This window comes from Ceratotherium simum, chromosome 6 (genome assembly GCF_057802395.1).
Source record: "Ceratotherium simum simum isolate JZ-2026a chromosome 6, ASM5780239v1, whole genome shotgun sequence".
In the NCBI taxonomy this organism is placed as follows: domain Eukaryota; kingdom Metazoa; phylum Chordata; class Mammalia; order Perissodactyla; family Rhinocerotidae; genus Ceratotherium; species Ceratotherium simum.
The window spans coordinates 44,698,509-44,720,263 of record NC_141905.1 but is presented as its reverse complement, the minus strand read 5'-3'; the positions used below and the strand labels follow the sequence as shown (position 1 = coordinate 44,720,263).

The following is a 21,755-nucleotide window of genomic DNA, read 5'->3' as shown; positions in this document are numbered from 1 at the left end:
CAACCAAAGGGCAGTCTTTTTCAGCGGTGTAGAGGTGAGCAGAGAAATAGGTAGGTACAAGAAATAATAGAACTTGTAGCACACACACAGACTGTGCTTGTGTCCAATGTGCTATGCACATGTTCAGATGTATACACACCATACACATATGTCCTATAAAATACTCAATGTTCATCCTCAGTAAGACTCAATATAGTTGTTTCTAAAAAGCCTTACTCACTGAATTTAATATTAACAGCATTATGACATAATTCCCGTACAGGAATCATAACTTTTGAAAAGATGCATTTGACTGAGTAACTTTTTCCAAACATAACAAAACAATCTTGTAGGCTTCTTAAATAACTTAAGAAATTCTTTAAAGACAGCTCTTCATTTCATAATGACTTGGCTCCATTAACTGGCCATGGGATTTGGGAAGTTAAAATTCTTCAAGTCCGTGTCTAAGAGGGTTAATTTTCAAGATCACCATTTGACACTTCAAATTTCATAGGGTTCTTCTATCATTCCCAAACCATAACCTTTCTAGGTCACACACATAACTTTTTATGTCTTCACATTTTCTGTTCACTTAATGTTACATTTTTGTAACTTCCATGCTTGTGATGTAAACAAATACATTCAAGTCCAAAAATTGTTAACTTGATCTTGTGTACTACATTCTTTTATATTCAGTTTTTGGGGAGAAGACATTTTCTTAAAAAGTGAAAACCCCAATGTTTTCATGATTAAACTAATAGAACTTACTTAGCACATGTTTGTTAAGAAAAATATTGAGATTGGTAATCCTATTGTTTTTTTTCTAGGCCTGTTCCTGAACTAAAAATATATCAGGAAACTATAGTGAATCTCACAAGGGAAGGAAATATACCTGCTTTAGTTCACTGCTTTATCCTTGGTACAATGCTTGATTTGAATTTGAATTAAAATAATTATTTTTTCAAAAGTTAACTATATAAACTATCTGAATAGATTTGACTTTCCTATCCATTAATAGATTACTATTAGTTGTAGAGATTAGTACACCCTCACTGAAAGATTATGGGTAAAATTTGTATGGTTCAACAGAATATATAAAAAATATAGGGGCTGGCTTGGTGGCGTAGTGGTTAAGTGCGCACGCTCCATTTCGGCGGCCCGGGGTTCGCAGGTTTGGATCCTGAGCACGCACGGACGCACCACTTGTCAAGCCATGCTGTGGCAGCATCCCATATAAAGTAGAGGAATATGGGCACAGATGTTAGCCCAGGGACAATCTTCCTCAGCAAAAAGAGGAGAATTGGCATCAGATGTTAGCTGAGGGCTGATCTTCCTCACAAAAATAAATAAATAAATAAATAAATAAGTAAATAAATAAACAAACAAGTATAAAAATAGTAACTTTATATATATATATTTTTTTCCTTTCAAAAATGGTTTCTGAAATAAATTACTCAACAGGAGAGAAAAGAGGGTGCGAAAAAAAAAAAAAAAACCCAAAACTATCTATCATCTAGCTAGCTAGCTATCTAGCTAGCTAGCTGTCTACCTTCCTAGTAGATGCAAACAGAAAAAAGAATTTTATGTACTTTGAATATCAAAATTAGACACATCACATTGAGTCATGGAACATTCCCACTCTTGGGGTTTATGAGTCATTTTGAAAAATAGATGAAAATAATGGATATTATTACTTTGACCACTTCTAATAAAAACCCCTGTGAATGAAGATTACTTATTTGCAAATGTGTATTTAAATTACAGGAGTGCAAGAAGACATTACCAAGCTGAAAAACATTGAAAAGAATGTCCATGTTCTTAGACAATGAATAAAGATTTAAATTATAAAGTGATGAGCTAGATGGACTATGAGAAAGCAATGGATTTAAATTTGATTGAGTCAAAGTTACAATTTAGTAGCTCATTTCTCTGATGTAAGGAGAAGCATAATTAAGAAGACACTGAAATTGCAGTGTTCATCAAAAAATAGTCTACAGCTTGTATTTCACTAAGTCTGTTGAGAATTTATTTAGGAACTTGAAAATTCTATTTTTTATAGCTCTTTCTTTCTTTCTTTCTTTTCTCTCTCTCTTTTTCTTTTTTTTTTTTAGAGCAAAAGAGCACTCTCAAGCTAAAACTGAGAAAGGAAGAATAATAGCTTCCAGGTGAGTGGCTGAGCTTAATAATAGTTGGCAGTAAAGACAAGCACAAAAGGTTGGGCCTAGAATTCTGGGGAGTTGCATGTCAGACTTCACTTCTGGTGACAAATACTCCTGATGCACGTTGACTTGGTTGCCACAGGTCAGCGTGTGAACTAAGGGAGATTGAAACAGAAATCAGCCTGAATTCACATGGCCAACAGTAACAAGTGTAACCATGCAAACCTCAGGGCATAACTCTTCCTTTTTAACAAAGACTTGCCCAAGATCAGGCTACAGAGTAAGAGTTTTCTAGTTTATCTACATTTTAACTCTTTTTGTCTTTTTCTTTTGTAAAGCTGAGGGTGAATGACAGTATTAAAAGCCTTCTATGTCCTTTTATTAAAAAATATGGATTATGAGCTCGGAAATAGTTAATAAGTAAGCAAATTCCACAGAACAACTTAGTTTAATCTCTCAAGAAAATAAATATTGTTATAGGTAAGCATTTATGAAAAAAGAGATAAGCATATGATATGTTTCTAAAATAATGAACTTAATTCTACAGGCCATGCCTCAAAATAAATCTCATTATTGTTATAATATAATTACCCATGTAGGGGTGTGTGTGTTTGTGTGTGTGTGTGTGTGTGTGTTTGAATAGAGAGTGAATAGCTATAGAGCGAAAGTGATGGAAAAGTAGACAAGAGAGAACGCTGGAAAGATAGTGATGAGAGAGCATAAGTAGAAAAAGTTATATTTAAAGTAATTGAAGCAGCACAGTACACTATAGAGAGCATTGATTGAGAAGCAGACCAACTCAAGTTCAAAATCGTATCAGCTGATATCAAGCTAAATGATCTGGGGGATATGAAATCAATAAAAGTGATTAAACCACAGCCAGACTGACAATAGAGAGAAAGAGAAAGACCTAAACTATCAACATCATGATGAAAAAGCAGATATCACTATAGAACAAACAAATATTTAAAGTGTAACAAAGAGATACTAAAACAATTCTACATTCATAAATTTAACAAAAATATAAATTAGGGCAATTCCTTGAAAGACACAAAACTGCCAAACTCACTCAAGAAAAATATAGATAACTTAAGATATGTCCTACATTTAGTCAAGAAATTAAATTTAGGGTTAAAATACTTTCCAACAAATAAAATTTTAGTCTGGATGGATTCACTGGGGAATTCTACTAAACAAAGAAGAAATAATAACACCTCTATACAACCTCTTCCAGAAAATAGAAGGGGAAGGAACACCTCCCACCTAATTTTATAAAGGCCACTGTTGTCTCAATACCATAGTCAGACAAAGACTTTATGAGAAAAGAAAACATCAAATTAATATCCCTCATGAATAGATGCAAAATTTCTTAACAAAATATTAAGCATTGGGTCCAGCAATATATAGAAAGCGTAATACATCACAGACAGGTGCAGTTCATTCCAGTAATGTGCACTTGTTTTAACATGAGAAATTGTCTACATAATTTTTGATATTATCAGAATATCAAGAAAAATCAATAGATCTAGACAAAAGCATTTGACAAATTTCAACATTTATTTACAATGAAAACTTTCAGCAAACTACGTCCCTAACCTGATAAAGACCATCTATAAAAAACTATAGCTAACAATTTAATGGTGAAAGATTGAAAAAGCAAGGATGTCTTTTCTCATCACTACTATGTAACACTGTATTAGAAGTCCTAAACAGTAAAATAAGCCAAGACAAATCAATAAAAGACTCCCAGATTCGAAAGAAAGAAAGAAACTCTATATTCAAAGAGGACATAATTGTCTATGTAGAAAATCACAAAGAATCTACAAAAATGATAATTTTTAAAAATCTCCTAGAATAATAAGGGAGTTTTATAAGTCACAGGATACAAGGACAATATATAAAACTCAATTTTATCTCTATATACTAGCAACGAAGTCTATAAATGAAAAAATTTAAAACCATATTGTGTACAGTATCAACAAAAATGAATTATTTATATTTAAACCTAACAAAATACGTGCATGATCTGTATGCTTAAAAGATACAAAACACAAAGAAAAGAAACAAAAGAAGGCCTAAATAATGGTATATAATCGGCCCTCTGAATCTGAGGGTTCCACATCCGAGGATTCAACCAACCACAGATCAAAAGGCCTAAGATGATTGCGTCTGTACTGAACATGTATGGACTGTTTTTCTTGTTATTATTCCCTAAATAATACAGTATAACAACCATTTACATAGCTCTTGCATTGTATTAGGTATTATAAGTAATCTAGAAATGATTTAAAGTATATGCGAGGATGTGTGTAGGGTTAGGGTTAGGTTATATGCAAATACTACGCTATTTTATGAGGGACTTAAACATCCCCAGATTTTGGTATCCTCGGGGGTCCTGCAACCAATTCCCCCAATGATATCAAGGGACGACTGTATATACTGTGTTCATGGACTGGAAGACTCATAGTTATTAAGACATCAGTTCTTCCCAAATTGATCTATACATCTACACATTCCCAGTTGAAGCACTAGAAAGGAAAAATAATTAGAATAGTCAAAACATTTTGAAAAAGAATATATTTCAAGGCCTTGCAATATCTGATTTTAAGAAATTATAAACTTATAGTAATCAGGACAGTGTTTTGTTGGCAAAAGGATTGACACACAATTGAAAGGAACAGCAAAGGTAGCACAGAAATAGACTCACACAAATAAATTTATGTTTTGAGGAAGATACTTTAAAGGCAATTAATAGGGGAAAGAATTATTTTCAATAAATGGTGCCAGAAAAACTGGACATCCAAATGCAGAAAAATGAACATTGACCTGTACTTCTCATTTATACAAAATTTAATTTTAAATGAATCCTAGATCTAAATGTAAATTGTAAAATTATGAAACATTTAGAAGGAAACATCAGAGAAAACCCATGACTTAGGAATGGGCAATGCTTTCATAGATATGACACCAACAGAAAAAAAATGATAAAATGGACTTTACGAAAAATTTTTTAAATTGCTCTGCAAAAGAAGTTATTTTAAAAATGAAAAGACAAGTCATAGACTGGGAGAAAATATTTGCCAATCACTGATCTGGCAAAGTACATGCATCCAGAATAGAAAAGAACTATAAAGAACTACAACTCAATAATAAGAAAAAAAAAATGTGGACAAAGCCTTAAACAGACATTTTCCCCAAAATAAAGATAGATGACAGTTAAGCAAATGAGAAGGTGCTCAACAACAATAGCCATTAAGGAAATACAAATTAAAACAACAATGTGATGGCATTACACATTAAAAAGGCTAAAATAAAAATAAATAAATAAAAACAAAAACCTGATACCACTAAGTGCCAGTGAGGATATAGAGCAACTGACAATTATGCATTTCTGGTGGAAACACAAAATGATACAGAATCTTTGGAAAAGAGTTTGGCAGTTTCTTATAAGGTAATTATTTAATTACCAAATGACCTCACATCCCTACTTGTAGGTATTTATCCCAAAATAAATGAAAACTTACATTCACTCAGAATTCTGTATGCAAATGTCTATAATGCCCTTATTCATAATAGTGAAAAACTAGAAAAGATCAAAATGTCCTTCAACCTGTGAGCAGACAGATGAACTATGGTAATCCATACAATGGAGTATTATAAGGTAATAAAAAGGAATGAACTATTGATAGACACTACCCACATGGATGAATATCAAATGCATTCTCCTAAGTAAAAGGAATCAGACTGAAATGGCTGTATACTGTATGATTCCATTTATATGATATTAAGGAAAAGGCAAAACTATAAAGAAAGAGAGTTTTGCTACAAAGCAGCTGCATAGAAGAGTTTCTTTGGAGTAACAGAACTATTTCTGTATCTTTATTGTGGTGGTGGGTATAAAACTCTATGTGTTCATCAAATCTCATAATACTCCACATCCAAAGGGTGAATTTTAGTGTATGAAATTAAAAATACAATTTAAAAGAACTCATCAAACTGTGCATCTGAAAAGAATAATTTTTATTACATATAAATTATACCTCAATACCACTGACTTTTAGAAAGTAGTATACTGTTAGCTACTTTATTATACTGTCCCTTTATATGGATCTTTATACTAAAATCTATATAAGTTTTGTGCATAGGAAAATGTACAAGAAAAAATAGTTTCAAAACCATTATTATGTATGAAGTTTTTATTTTTGACCAATTAAGTTCATCCTAATATTTTATTATTTGACTACTTTGAAAAATATTTTGTGCATTATCTACGTCATATGGATAAATGATTCTTTGTAGCCTTCAGGTCCCCTATATTGTTTTGAGGGGAAACTCCAAGAGAATGTCTAAGAAAACTAAATCACATTTAAAAAACCATTAAAAAGTAAGAAAAATAATACTATTTACAGCCACATGTGTATTGACAAATATTACTTTTAAAACAAGAATATGAGCAAAGTTATATTTTCTTCCCATACCCTGATTTTCACAGCATTATGAAGAGAGCAGATATGGTCTTCAGATAGACTTAGGTCTTAAACTAGTTCTGTCACTTATTAACTAGTTAGCCTTAAGTTAGCCTTGAGCAAGTCAGTGAACTTACCTTTCTGACATTTAATAATATAATCTGAAAAATAGTGATAATATCACGTACTGTATAGAACTGAGGTGGAGAGTATATGGGATAACTTGGATGGTGCTAACGTTGACCCAGACTCAGGAAAGCCACCCATAGATTGCACCCTTATTAGGTGTGCATGTTACTATCCACTGATTTGGGGGAAAAAAACAAAATAAAACATTTTTTTTCACATAGTGTCTTCCAATCTTCATGCTATGAAATTATCTGGTTTTATTTAACAGAAGTAGAAGTATCTGTTTAATAAAACCTGTCATCTATACTTTCCCATCCATAGCCACTATAGATGCAATCACTGATAGGCTGAGAAAGAAATTATTTAGATTTTTTGATTGATTTAAATCCCAGGAGAATGAAGTGTATATGTTGGCTGGGGTGAGAGCAATAGAGAGATGGTAAAGATTTTGGATAAGTAAAATAAACTAACGATGTACTACAATTCTTATCTTGTTCCCAAAGCTATAACATGAAATGTAACTCTCCTGTGACAACGTAACAAGCAGCCTGTAAAATTATCACTTTCTCATGCACTGCTGGTTTTCTTCATCACAAGACTTTCAATTAATGGAGAGACACTTGGACAAGGAAAGGGATAAGAGACGTGCATTGTAGGAAATGTAATTCAAAAATCTCTGACCTGATTTTGAGAGAATACATGAACCTTAAGAGAATATTAAATATAGTTAACAGATGTATGAACCTATTTGTAGCATTTTTAAACATTATTTTGGGCAACCATTCTGATTCTTATCTCTTTTCATTAAAATAATCAAATGGTTCAGTTTAAATGACATGGATTGAAAGTTCTCCTGAGATTTCGACTCACAAATTATTCGTTCTTCCAACCTGGATTCAAACTTTAAAACTTCAGACAAAATTTTAGAAAGTCTGTGAGGTAATCTTCATTTAAATTAGAATGTAACATATTCACTTTAATGTTAAATAATGTAAAAATAGATTAATGAGACAAAACATAAAATTAAAAAATAATCTGAAGTTGCATTGATCCACAAAAGCCATGTAAACCATAAATGAAGATCAAGATAGCAATTTATCTCTCTTAAGAAAATACCTATAGTCTTTCCAAGCATAATTAATTAAGAAAATCTACTCACACCTCCAAGTAGAGTGATTCATTCATCAAACCTCAGATCTATTAAAATCAATTCCCGGAGGCAGAGTCAAGATGGCGGCGTAAGCAGACTCTGAACTCACCTCCTCCCGTGGACACAGCCAATTTACAACTACTCGTGGAAAAATTACCTCTGAGACAGAACTGAAAACTGGATAAGAGGATCTCCTGCAACAACGGACAATCCTAACTGAGGTGGAAGAGGCAGAGACTCCCTTCTGGAGAGGAAAAACGCCGCCTTCACAAGCTGCCAGCTTCACGGCCTGCGGGAGCAGCTCACAGGTACGCAGCCCTCCCTGGAGGCGGAGGGCCCTGAGCCGGGCATTTTGCCCGCTGTGGCAAAATGCCCCTGCTGTGGGCATTTTGTGGACCCAGAACAATCGAGACCAGCGGCATAATATCTTTGACTTTGCCTGCTACTAAAGCATTGGGGAGCACCCCCAGAAAACCGGGTTCACAAAGAAACTAATACTGGCTCTTAAAGGGCCCGCGAGCGCAAACTCACCCATTTCAGAAAGCATCCTAAAATCACCAGAAAGAAAGGTGCGCAGTGCTTTGGTGACAAGAGACTCACCTATTAGGCCCTGAGTGCATCTCGGTGAGGGGTGAGACCTCTCCAGGGACTGGGACATTGATGGTGGCCATTGTTGTGGTCTGGTGTGGGCGTGCTGACACAGACGCCATTGGAGTTCTCCCTGAGGCCTGCTAGCCCAGGGTCTGCCCCACCCGCTAGAGCACCCATTTAATCCAGCTCAGCCAGGGCAGGCAGCCCACCCTAGAGACTGGCCACACGCAACAACAAGCCCTCAGGCAACTGGTGGGGCTGCATAGATTGGTGACTGGATTCTCTGCAGCCTGGCAACTGAGCCGACTTGAGCGGGGCAGGGTGTGCACAAGGAGCGGGTGGAGAGTGTGGGGTGGTGGCGGAGTGTGTGGGGCTCCTGCCGTGGAGAGACTGGGTCCGCTTGGGGAGGTCGGGGCGCTCACACGGGGCAGGACTGTGTTGACTGTGTGTGTGGACCTGTGGGCGGCAGGGCTTGTCAGCTGCAGAAGACTTGTGCTTCTCAAAGACCCACATAGGAGGTTTGCCCCACCTTCCAAAGCCTGAAACAATTGGGTGCTCCTGTGCCTGAGGCCAGCCCCACCCAGCTGCAATCCTCAGAGAGCTGACAAGAGACCTAATAGGCTAGAGGCTTACAGCAATTGTAAGGCCCTGAGCCTAACAACCACCACGCTGGCGGCCTACTCACTTAAAAGAAATACTGCAACACAAATGTGGTATTAGAACTTGCAGCCAACTGTGCTGGGGCTCCCCACACCTGATAAAGAGACTGAAGGGCCCACAACAATTACAAGCAGCTAAGCATTACAACAGCTGGCCAGGAGCATAACTCAGCCTCCCTGGGCGCCTACAGGGAGAGCAAACAGGCCACAGCAGAAGGACACACGTAGCCCACATAGGGGTCAACCCTGGAACATTGAGAACTGAGGGAAGCACACTGAAAGCCTCCTAAGGCATCACTTACATAAGGTCACCTATCCAAGAGCAGGAGACGTAGCTGACCTACCTAATACGTTGACACAAGCACAGGGAAAGAAGCAAAATGAGGAGGCAAAAGAATACATTCCAAGTAAGGGAACAGAACAAAACCCCAGAAAAGGAACTAAGTGAAACAGAAATGAGCAACCTACCCGACAGAGAGTTCAAACTAAAAGTGTTAAGGATGCTCACTGATCTAGGGAGAAGAATAGATAAACTAAGTGAGAATGTCAACAAAGAAATGGAAGATATAAAAAAGAACCAATCAGAAATGAAGAATACAATACTGGAAATGAAAAATTCATTAGAGGGACTCAAAAGCAGAGTAGAGGATACAAAAGAATGGATCTGTGAGCTGGACAAAAGACTAGAAGAAGTTACCCAAGCTGAACAGGTAAAAGAGAAAAGAATTAAAAAGAGTGAGGACAGTCTAAGGGACCTCTGGGACAATATCAAGCACACTAACATCCGTGTTATAGGTGTCCCGGAAGGAGAAGAGCGAGACAAGGGGGCAGAGAATCTATTTCAAGAAATAATAGATGAAAACTTCCCTAACCTAAGGAAGGAAACAGACATCCAGGTACAGGAAGCACAGAGAGCCCCAAACAAGATAAACCCAAAGAGGCCCACATCAAGACACATCATAATCAAAATGTCCAGAATTAAAGATAAAGAGAGAATCCTAAAAGCCGCAAGAAAATGTCAAGCTACATACAAAGGAAACCCCATAAGGCTATCAGCTGACTTCTCAGCAGAAACCTTACAGGCTAGAAGAGAATGGCACGATATATTTAAAGTGCTAAAAGGAAAAAACTTACAGCCAAGAATACTCTACCCAGCAAGGTTATCATTCCAAATGGAAGGAGAGATCAAAATTTTCCCAGATAGGCAAAAATTAAAGGAGTTTGTCCCCAAGAAACCAGTGCTACAAGAAACGTTAAAGGGACGGATTTAAGGGAAAAAGAGAAGACCACAAATAGGAAAAATTATCTATTTCCATGATTAGAATGTAATGGATACAAATGCACAAAAAAGAGGTTAGATATGATATCAAAAACATAAAAGGAGGGAGGAGGGGAGTTAAAGAGTACAGCTTTCAGACAGAGGTCAAACTAAAGTGATCAATTCTGTATAGAAGAAGAAAGGAACAGAGAAGGATTACTAAAACACTGAGAAAAAAAAAGTTAAAAAATGGCAGTAAGTACATACTTATCAATAGCTACTTTAAACGTCAATGGACTAAATGCTCCCATTAAAAGGCATAGGGTGGCTGACTGGATAAAAAAACAAGACCCATATATATGCTGCATACAAGAGACACACTTCAGACCTAAGGACACTCACAAACTGAAAGTGAAGGGATGGAAAAAGATACTCCACGCAAAAGGCAATGAAAAGAAAGCTGGGGTAGCAGTACTCATATCAGACAAAATAGACTTTAAAACAAAAACTGTAAAAAGAGACAAAGAAGGGCATTACATAATGATCAAGGGAACAATCCAACAAGAGGATGTAACACTTGTAAATATCTACGCACCCAATGTAGGTGCACCCAAATATATAAAGCAGTTATTAACAGACATAAAAACAGAAATAGACAGTAACACAATAATAGTAGGGGACTTGAACACTCCACTTACACCAACGGATAGATCATCCAAACACAAGATCAATAAGGAAACATTGGCCTTAAACGACACACTAGAACAGATGGACCTAGTAGATATATACAGAGCATTCCATCCAAAAACAGAAGAATACACGTTCTTTTCAAATGCACATGGAACATTCTTCAGGACTGATCACATATTAGGCCACAAAACAAGTCTCCATAAATTTAAGAAGATTGAAATAATACCAAGCATCTTTTCTGACCACAACGGTATGAAACTAGAAATCAACTATAGGAAGAAAATCAGAAAAGCCACAAATACGTGATTAAACAAAATGCTACTCAACAACGACTGGGTTAACGAAGAAATCAAAGAAGAAATCAAAAAATACCTGGAGACAAATGAAAATGAAAATACGACATGCCAGAATTTATGGGATACAGCAAAAGCGGTTCTAAGAGGGAAGTTTATAGCGATACAGGCCTATCTCAACAAACAAGAAAAATCTCAAATAAACAATCTAACAATGCACCTAAAGGAACTGGAAAAAGAAGAACAAACAAAGCCCAAAATCAGTAGAAGAAGGGAAATAATAAGAATCAGAGCAGAAATAAATGAAATAGAGACCACAAACAATAGAAAAATTAATAAAACCAAGAGCTGGTTCTTTGAAAAGATCAACAAAATTGACAGACATTTAGCTAGACTCACCAAGAAAAAAAGAGAGAAGGCACAAATAAGTAAAATCAGAAATGAAAGAGGAGAAATTACAACAGACACCTCAGAAATACAAAAGATTATAAGAGAATACTATGAAAAGCTATATACCAACCAATTCGACAATCTGGAAGAAATGGATAAATTCTTAGAATCATAGAACCTTCCAAAACTGGATCAAGAAGAAGTAGAGAATTTGAATAGACCAATCACCAGTAAGGAGATCGAAACAGTAATCACAAACCTCCCCAAAAATAAAAGTCCAGGACCAGACGGATTCTCTGGTGAATTCTACCAAACATTCAAAGAAGACTTAATACCTATCCTTCTCAAACTCTTCCAAAAAATTGAGGAGGGGGGGAAGCTCCCTAACTCATTCTACGAAGCTGACATTACCCTGATACCAAAACAAGACAAGGACAACACAAAAAAAGAAAACTACAGGCCAATATCACTGATGAACATCGATGCGAAAAATCTCAACAAAATACTAGCAAATCGCATACAACAATACGTTAAAAAGATTATACACCATGATCAAGTGGGATTTATTCCAGGGATGCAGGGATGGTTTAACATTTGCAAATCAATCAACGTGATACACCACATTAATAAAATGAAGAACAAAAATCACATGATCATCTCAATAGATGCACAGAAAGCATTTGACAAGATACAGCATCCATTTATGGTAAAAACTCTGAATAAAATGGGTATAGAAGGAAAGTACCTCAACATAATAAAGACCATGTATGAGAAACCCACAGTTAATATCATCCTCAATGGTGAAAAACTGAAAGCTATCCCTCTAAGAACAGGAACCAGACAAGGATGCCCACTCTCACCACTCCTATTGAACATAGTACTGGAAGTCCTAGCCAGAGCAATCAGGCAAGAGAAAGAAATAAAAGGGATCCAAATTGGAAAGGAAGAGGTGAAACTGTCATTATTTGCAGATGACATGATTTTATATATAGAAAACCCTAAAGAATCCACCAGAAAACTTTTGGAAGTAATAAATGAATATGGTAAAGTTGCAGGATACAAAATCAACATACAAAAATCAGTTGCATTTCTGTACACTAACAACGAAGTAGCAGAAAGAGAAATTAAGAATACTATCGCATTTACAATTGCAACAAAAAGAATAAAATACCTAGGAATAAACTTTAACCAAAGAGGTGAAAGATCTGTACACCAAAAACTATAAAACATTTCTGAAAGAAATTGAAGAAGACACAAAGAAATGGAAAGATATTCCGTGCTCTTGGATTGGGAGAATTAACATAGTTAAGATGTCCATACTTCCTAAAGCCATCTATAGATTCAATGCAATCCCTATCAAAGTTCCAACAACATTTTTCGCAGAAATAGAACAAAGAATCCTAAAATTTATATTGAACAACAAAAGACCCCGAATAGCTAAAGGAATCCTGAGAAAAAAGAACAATGCTGGAGGTATCACACTCCCTGATTTCAAAATATACTACAAAGCTATAGTAACCAAAACAGCATGGTACTGGCACAAAAACAGACACACAGATCAATGGAATAGAATTGAAAGCCCAGAAATAAACCCACACATCTATGGACAGCTAATCTTTGACAAAGGAGCCAAGAACATACAATGGAGAAAAGAAAGTCTCTTCAACAAATGGTGTTGGGAAAACTGGATAGCCATATGCAAAAAAATGAAAGTAGACCCTTACCTTACACCATACACAAAAATTAACTCCAAATGGATTAAACACTTGAATGTAAGACCTGAAACTGTGAAACTTCTAGAAGAAAACATAGGCCCTTCGACATCGGTCTTAGCAACATCTTTTCAAACACCATGTCTGACCGGGCAAGAGAAACAATAGAAAAAATAAACAAATGGGACTACATCAAACTAAAAAGCTTCTGTACAGCAAAGGAAACCATTAACAAAACGAAAAGACAACCTAACAATTGGGAGAAGATATTTGCAAACCATACATCTGATAAGGGCTTAATCTCCAAAATATATAAAGAACTCAGACATCTCACCAACAAAAAAAGCTACCAACCCAATTAAAAAATGGGCAAAAGACCTGAACAGACATTTCTCCAAAGAAGATATACAGATGGCCAAAAGACACATGAAAAGATGTTCAACGTCATTAACTATCAGGGAAATGCAAATCAAAACTACAATGAGATATCACCTCACGCCCGTCAGAATGGCTATAATTAACAAGACAGGAAACAACATGTGTTGGAGAGGATGTGGAGAGAAGGGAACTCTCATACACTGCTGGTGGGAGTGCAAACTGGTGCAGCCACTATGGAAAACAGTATGGAGATTCCTCAAAAAATCAAGGATAGAACTACCATATGATCCAGCTATTCCACTGTTGGGTATTTATCCAAAGAACTTGAAAACACCAATTTGCAAAGGTACATGCACCCCTGTGTTCATTGCAGCGTTATTCACAATAGCCAAGACTTGGAAGCAACCTAAGGGCCCATCAAGGGACGAATGGATAAAGAAGATGTGGTATATATACACAATGGAATACTACTCAGCCATAAGAAACGATGAAATCCAGGCATTTGTGACAACATGGATGGACATTGAGGGTATAATGCAAAGTGAAATAAGTCAGAGGGAGAAGGTCAAATACCATATGATTTCCTTCATTAAGTAGTAGATAATAATAACAATAAACAAACACATAGGGACAGAGATTGGATTGGTGGTTACCAGAGGGGAAGGGGGGAGGGAGGAGGGTGAAAGGGATAATTCGGTACATGTGTGTGGTGATGGGTTGTAATTAGTATTTTGGTGGTGAACATGATGTAATCTATGTAGAAATAGAAGTACAATGATGTACACCTGAAATTTTTACAATGTTATAAACCAATGTTACTGTAATAAACAAAAAATTAAAAAAAAAATAACAAATTTATAAAAAATAAAAAAATAAATAAAATAAAAAAATAAAATAAAATCAATTCCCGATTTGGGTTTGTCAGCCACTAAAAGATATGAGAATGGCAATCAGTTCGATTTGATTGGAGTTCATTACAGGGCCTATCTGACTTAGTAGCTGTTAAGTTTGTTTATTTTTGCTTTCCTTTTTTTTTTTTAAATCTGTTTAAGGCACTAAATATACAATTGAGCATTGTAACAAAAATGAACAGGAAATTCAGAACCATTTTTTCCGAATGTCAGGATCTTGAATTTCCTCAAGTCAAACCCCATTTTATGATTATCTCCCTTGAGCCTATAGAAGTCACAACAATCCTGGACATTGGTACACTGGGGATTGCATCTTGCTCCTTAGCACATAAACATGTGCAATAGTATGACTGCATTATTTCTCTGAAGTATGGCCACTTGTGTTCTTGATAAATGCTATAACCCCTAATTTAGTAAAGGATACTTTTCACATTTCAGAGTCAAGTTTTTAACTTTGTCTTATCAACCTAAAGTTTCAAATGATCAATATCCATTATTCTTTAGAAGATAGCTTTTGAAAGATGATTTCAACATATTTCTCCAACACACACACACCCTTCTCTATATTTAGAAATGTAATCAGTCCTAACTACCTATACCCCATGCTCAAGTCCTTCACGTGCTATGACCATCACCAGCACTGTATATATTGTTGTCCTCCTCTCTCTCTTTCTAGCAAAAACCAGCTCATCATTTAATATCTAATGAAGTTCACCTTCTTTAAGAAAAACCCTTCTACACCTCAATTGAAAAAAGAGCTCTCTTTCCTCTGAACTTGTGTAGTCCTTTACACGTGTTTACATGGTACGTTGTAGCAGTTATGTGCGTCTGAATATTCCTTCTCTTACTAGGTTTCAAAATCCTTAAAGTCAGTGTCTCAGTCTTTCCCAGAAAGCAGAGCCTGAGGCAAAAGTTTGTGTCCCACATTTTGTTACGAGTACAAACCCGGAGAAGCAGGAGTTAGGGAAAATAGGAGTGAGGCAGGGAAGGAGGCAACCATTTTACAGTGTAAAATTGGTTACAGTGTGACAAATATACAGTGCCTTACCGAGCTGGACACAGCTAGTGTCAAGGGTGATAGATCACTCAGTTTTGGAGGACTATTTCAAAGAGGTCAAATAAGCTCTTTCCAGGGGGACAAATGCTAGGCCAGCTCCTGTTTCCCACTGGTCAAATGTTTATCCAATGGAGCACTAACTCCCTGTGCAACTGAGCTGCACACATATTGGTGCTAAGAGGGTCCCAAGCATCACATGCCTCAGTGGCAACATTGAAGCCCTACAGGGGGAGATGAGAGCATAGCAAGGGTCTGAGGCGAGCCCCTGCCAGGTGCAGCCCCCATGAAATTGGTTGAAGACTGCTCAGAGTTGTTATCCAGTGGTCATCTGCTCAAGAAACAGTTGAGACTGAGAGGATCTGAGGTGGTCATAAGAGTTCTCTGATTTAGTATATATGTATCATAAAGCTATAAGCATAAAGCTAAAATCCATATTTGAAATACCCACTGTACTACAAGAGTATTTTATACATCACAGTTTTTTTGTGTGTGTGTGTGAGGAAGATCAGCCCTGAGCTAACATCCATGCCAATCCTCTTCTTTTTGCTGAGGAAGACCGGCCCTGAGCTAACATCTATTGCCAATCCTCCTCCTTTTTTTTCCCCTTTTCTCCCCAAAGCCCCAGTAGATAGCTGTAGTCATAGTTGCACATCCCTCTAGTTGCTGTATGTGGGACGCCACCTCAGCATGGCTGGACAAGTGGTGCGTCGGTGCTCACCCGGGATCCGAACCTGGGCCACAAGTAGTAGAGCATGCGCACTCAACCGCTAAGACACGGGGCCGGCCCCATCATCACAGTTATTAAAATACTTATTGAATAAATAACAGTGTTAAGAAAGTGTAATGGAAAGATAAGCGAAAGTCACATTAGAAGTGAATAATTCCATCAGTAAAATAAAACACAATGAACGTAATAGGTTAGTCAGTTCTAAATGTTTACGATTGGAAGGAGTTTTAGGCTGCTACTCCTATCAGTATGAAGTTATGTCAGTGACTTGTACTCAGCTTTGTTCAACAGTTAAGAAAGTCGGGACAGCTTTCTAATTCTGCTTCTGGTGAAAACAGCTGTGTGATCTCTCTGGGCCTCATTTATTCCATCCGTGAAGCCAGAGAAATAAATTTGATGACATCTAAAATTTTTTTCAACCTTTGAAACTGATACGTTTAAGATCATGATCTATGGCAAAGAAGTAATTAAACATTAATTTAATAACTATTATTGAGCACAAATCATGTCTTAGGTACCTTTCTTGTTGCTAACAAGACACAGTAATGAACAAAAGAGACTTATATCCTGCCCTATTGGAGTTTAAATCCTAGTATGGAAAGTCACAAAGCAAAATAAACAAGTGTGTAGTGTGTTAGAGGGTGATCAGTCACAGGGAAAAGGAAGGGAAGGTGTATAAGAAGGCCAGAATGGTAGGGTACAATATTAAATAGAGCGTCCAGGGTAGGCCTCACTGAAAAGCTGAGGTGAGGGATCCAGCAAAATGGATAACGAGGAAGGAGCATTCTAGGCAGAGATAACAGTACAAGTGTTCTGAGAAGGGAGCGAACGTCATATGTTCCAAGAAAATGAAAAAGAACTTTGTGACTTGAGCTGAGTGGCAGAAGTGGAGACTATTATGGGATGATGCCAGAGAGCTAAGAGGAGGTCCAACCATGTAGCACCCACGACACATTTAAGGAATTTGGCTTTTATTCAGAATCAGATAGAGAGTCATTGAGGATTTTGAGCATAGAAATGATGTGATTTGACAAAGGCTTTTAAAGGGATGACTTTGGAAGCTGCGTTAGTATAAATCATAATGGATCAAGGAGGTAAACAGGATATACAAGAAAATAGTTTCTAAAAGATACATCTGACAATAATGTCTGTAAAATTAATAACCTGGCTAAAATGATGGCCATGATTCCACATGTTTTAATTTAGGTTTTTTATATTGTTACCATTGTGGCTAAATAGTTCTACTTATCCTAAAGTAGACTGGATGCCTGCATCACTTTCTCCAGGGATCCATAATTAAAATGCCACTATCAAAAACAGGTGACATATGGCTCTAAGTAGTGTGATAAAAAGAAAAAAAAAGATAAATAGGCCTATACATTTTTTGTATTAGTTATTAAAAAGTTATTCTTTCCAAGTATTACGTCATGGGTTCATCGCAATGTCGTGAGATCATTAACAGAGAAGGTCACGTGGTCAAGTTCACATAGAAAGTGAAAGGAGAGACTTACATATTACAGGAGGTATTGGTGGAAGAGAAATATGAAGAACGGTATATCAGTTTCCTATTGCTGCTGTAAAAAAATTACTACAATATTGGTGGCTTAAAACAACACACATTTATTATCTTATAGTTCTGGAGGTAAGAAGCGAAAAATATATCTTGCTGGGCTAAAATCAAAATGTTGGCGGGGCTGTGTTCCTGCTGCAGGCACGAAGGGAGAATCTACTGCCTTGCTTTTCTAACTTCTAGAGGCTGGCCAGCTTTCTTGGCTCGTGGACCCCTTCTATCGTGAAAACCAGCGATGGCCGTTTGAGTCTTTTTCAATCTATGCCACTCTGACACTGACCTCTTCTGCCTCTTTCCTCCACTTTAAAGGACTCACGTGATTATAATGAATCCACCTCGCTGATCCAGGATAATTTCTCCATCGCAATGACATCAGATTAGCAACCTTAATTCCCACTTGCCGGGTACCATAACATATTCACAGGGTCTGGGGATTAGGACATTAACATCTTTGGGGGCCCATTATTCTTCCTACTACAAATGGTGAAATAGGCTTAAGGTGATGACTGCTAGATAAATCTTCCTCTAACCATAACTTTTTTCAGAATCAATCTGAATATACGTGTAGGATATCTGTTACCACTTATTTCAAGACTATTCCATGTAATTATTTTTTCTTTATAGAAAACAACTAACATTTTTACCACTCTGCCCTTATTACTGCATTTTTCTATGTGATCATGAGAGAAGTTGACTATGTATGAGACTTCCCATTATGAACTTAGAATATCCAATACATGTTTAATATTGCTTATCCTTGGAGTGTGTGTGTGTGGGTTAGTTTTCAGAAGGTGACTAGAAAAATTGGGAATAGAGACATAAAGACAGTTAGGATGTGTGCAAGCCTCACTGTTACCACTCATTGGATGATAAACTGGTAACAGTCACTACTTAAAAGGAATGATGATGTTACTCAAGACTGAAGAAGCTAGACTTGGAAAATATTCTAATATACTGATTATTGAATGTTGCAGACCTTGTTGTATTGAAAGACATAGAGAAAGGCTATCCACCCATGGTCCTAGAATACTGGTTTTCTCCTGAAGAGATTATAGATTTCCATTGTAGATTTCTATATTTAGAGGGACATATCTTGGGTAAGAATATTAAGGCTATGGAGGCAGGCCTTACACCCAGGATGAAGTCTAGACATATTCTTTCCTCAAAGACATATATTCAAGAACTGCTTTCTAGATAGGAGAGACATGCTCTAGGGTACTTCCATATTGGGGTGGTATACTAAGTTCTGTGTTAGGGTGGCAGTCTGGGGTTAGGTAAGAAGTCTATTTCTTTCACAGGTAATGCATTACTCAGTAGTGGACAACTATAGAGATTTATGGATTTATGTTCTTTGAGAACAGCTATATTGCATACTGAATTTTAAATGTCTTTGTGTGGAAATTTTCATCAGTATTTTACAATCTCCAGCAAAATTTTGTTAAAAGTTACAAACTTGCCTTTACTCTAACTGAAAGAATGGATGGATAGATGCCCACAACTCAATTGAAGTGTTTAGAAGAGAGTGACATGAGCATGAAGAAAGCCAGGTTAGAGGTTCTGACCTGGAACCAGATGGTAAATGGAGGTGGCAAGTGAAGACCAGGAAAGATTTTGGAACAGATACGTGTCCTTGGAAATCTCTGGACACCTGGTAAATAACTAAATTCTTACATATAATCAAGTAAGATTGGGGTCAGGCTTTTTATTTCAGGCATTTGAGGAAAATGTGATTTCAGACTAGTGAAATCTGAGACATACATGCTAGATACACGAGGAGAAGGTGTAATACTTTGGAAAAACTTAAAAGTTTATTTAGGGCTTATCTTGCAAGCCAGCCCTTTCCCTTACATGTTGCTATATAACTCCTTCATAGCAGCATGCTACTATTGACTTGTATTTTATCCATAAGTTCCTATTTCAAAAGCCACATTCAAACAAATACAAAAAGATGACACAATAGGAAAAAAAGGTTTGGAGATTATGAAAATGCACACAGGGCCACTTAGTCACACTTTAATAAGCTTATACTAATACCCTAAAGTACAGTTCTTAATTTGGTTTCTAAGTGTACTTTAATCTAGTCATTATAAATCATCACTATTTAGGAGAAAAAAGAGAGCAAGAGGTGAATATACCCTTTCCAACATAATATATGGGCAAAAGTAGCATCCTTAACATAACCTATGTTATGCTGTGCTCCTAAAGATTAAGGGTGACATGGTACATGCTAAAATTTGTCTTTATCCTCATGTGTTAGGCTCTAAAATATTTGGCATACAAAGAAAATAAAAGAAAGTAAAATCCAATTTCTTTAAAAGAAGGAATTTTATTTTTATAAAACACACACACTCACTGTGGTAGGCAGTTTCTGAAATGGCTCTCAGTGACCCCCTCCTCCAGATATGCGTGTTCAGTCCCCTCCCCTTAATAGTGGATTTGAGATTAATCACTTCCAAGATTAGATAACAAAAGACTGAGACTTTTTTCTTGCTGCTCTTTCTTGCCCTCTTCCTTGCTCACTCTGTTGAAGCCAACTTCCAGGTAGTGAGCTGCTTTATGGAGAAGACCCACGTGATAAGATAGTGAGGGAAGCCTCTGGCCAACAGCCAGTAAGGAACTGAGGCCCTCAGTCCAATAGCCTGGGAAGAACTGAATCCTGCCAAATCGAGTGATGATGGAAGAGGATCCACTCACTCCCTGGTTGAGCCTTGGGATGACTATAGCCCCACTGAGACCTTGATTGCAGCTTTGTGAGATACTCAGACCCACAAGACACAGCTAAGCATTGCCTGTATTTCTGACCTACAGAAAACTGTGAGATAATAAATGTTTGTCGCTTTAGTAACTGAGATTTGGGATAATTTGTTAAACAGAAATACATAAACAGAAATGCACAAAAATATATAAACACACAAGAGACAACACAATTTTTGAGGAATAAAACTAGATGTGGTTGCCATAAACTATCAAAGTTCAACATATTATTTGATTACAGCATATGGAAATTATAATGTATCTGTTCCTTATAATTTGTTAAACACTCAAATAGAAAACTAGAATGTTGCAGAAATCTGTAGACTGTGAAGTTAAGAAAGACAAAGAAAACAGAGAGGTTATAGGAAGTAGTGATAAAAAATTATTAAAAGATTCAAAGTCAGAATTTATATTTTAAAGAAAATGTAGAAGATTTCAAAAAAAATATGTCTCCTTCCCCGGCAGTAATTATTACTCTAATACTATATGACAATAAATAAAGTTCTGAATAACAAATTTGTGGCAAGTCTAAGCAACAATCCAGGTGAGCAGACACCTGTCTGTCAATGAGGGAACAGAAATCACAACCCCATTCTTCAGTAAAAACATTTTTTCTTTGCTTACAAATGTTTCTTCTGTGAATGTTTCCAACAAATTGCAAAGGCCCCTATTCTTAACAATATTTGTTTTTTTTTTTTAATTTGATCATTAACTGAAATTTATAAGTAAAATTTCCTTCATGACATAAAATTATGTTAATTTTTGAGTATAGACTTTTTTTTTCATTTTGTTAATACGTACTTCATGAAAAGGTGAAAAATCAAAAGTCTTTCAAAAGTGATCATACCTCAATGATTTAAACCAACTCACTAGGCTTATAAC

At 36.5% G+C, this 21,755-nt stretch overlaps 1 protein-coding gene across 7 annotated transcripts in view; it reads right to left on the bottom strand.

Moving 5' to 3' along the window:
* PCDH15 (protocadherin related 15) overlaps nucleotides 1-21,755 on the bottom strand; it is a 1,681,754-nt gene that overhangs the window by 849,298 nt on the left and 810,701 nt on the right. The window lies entirely within an intron of this gene.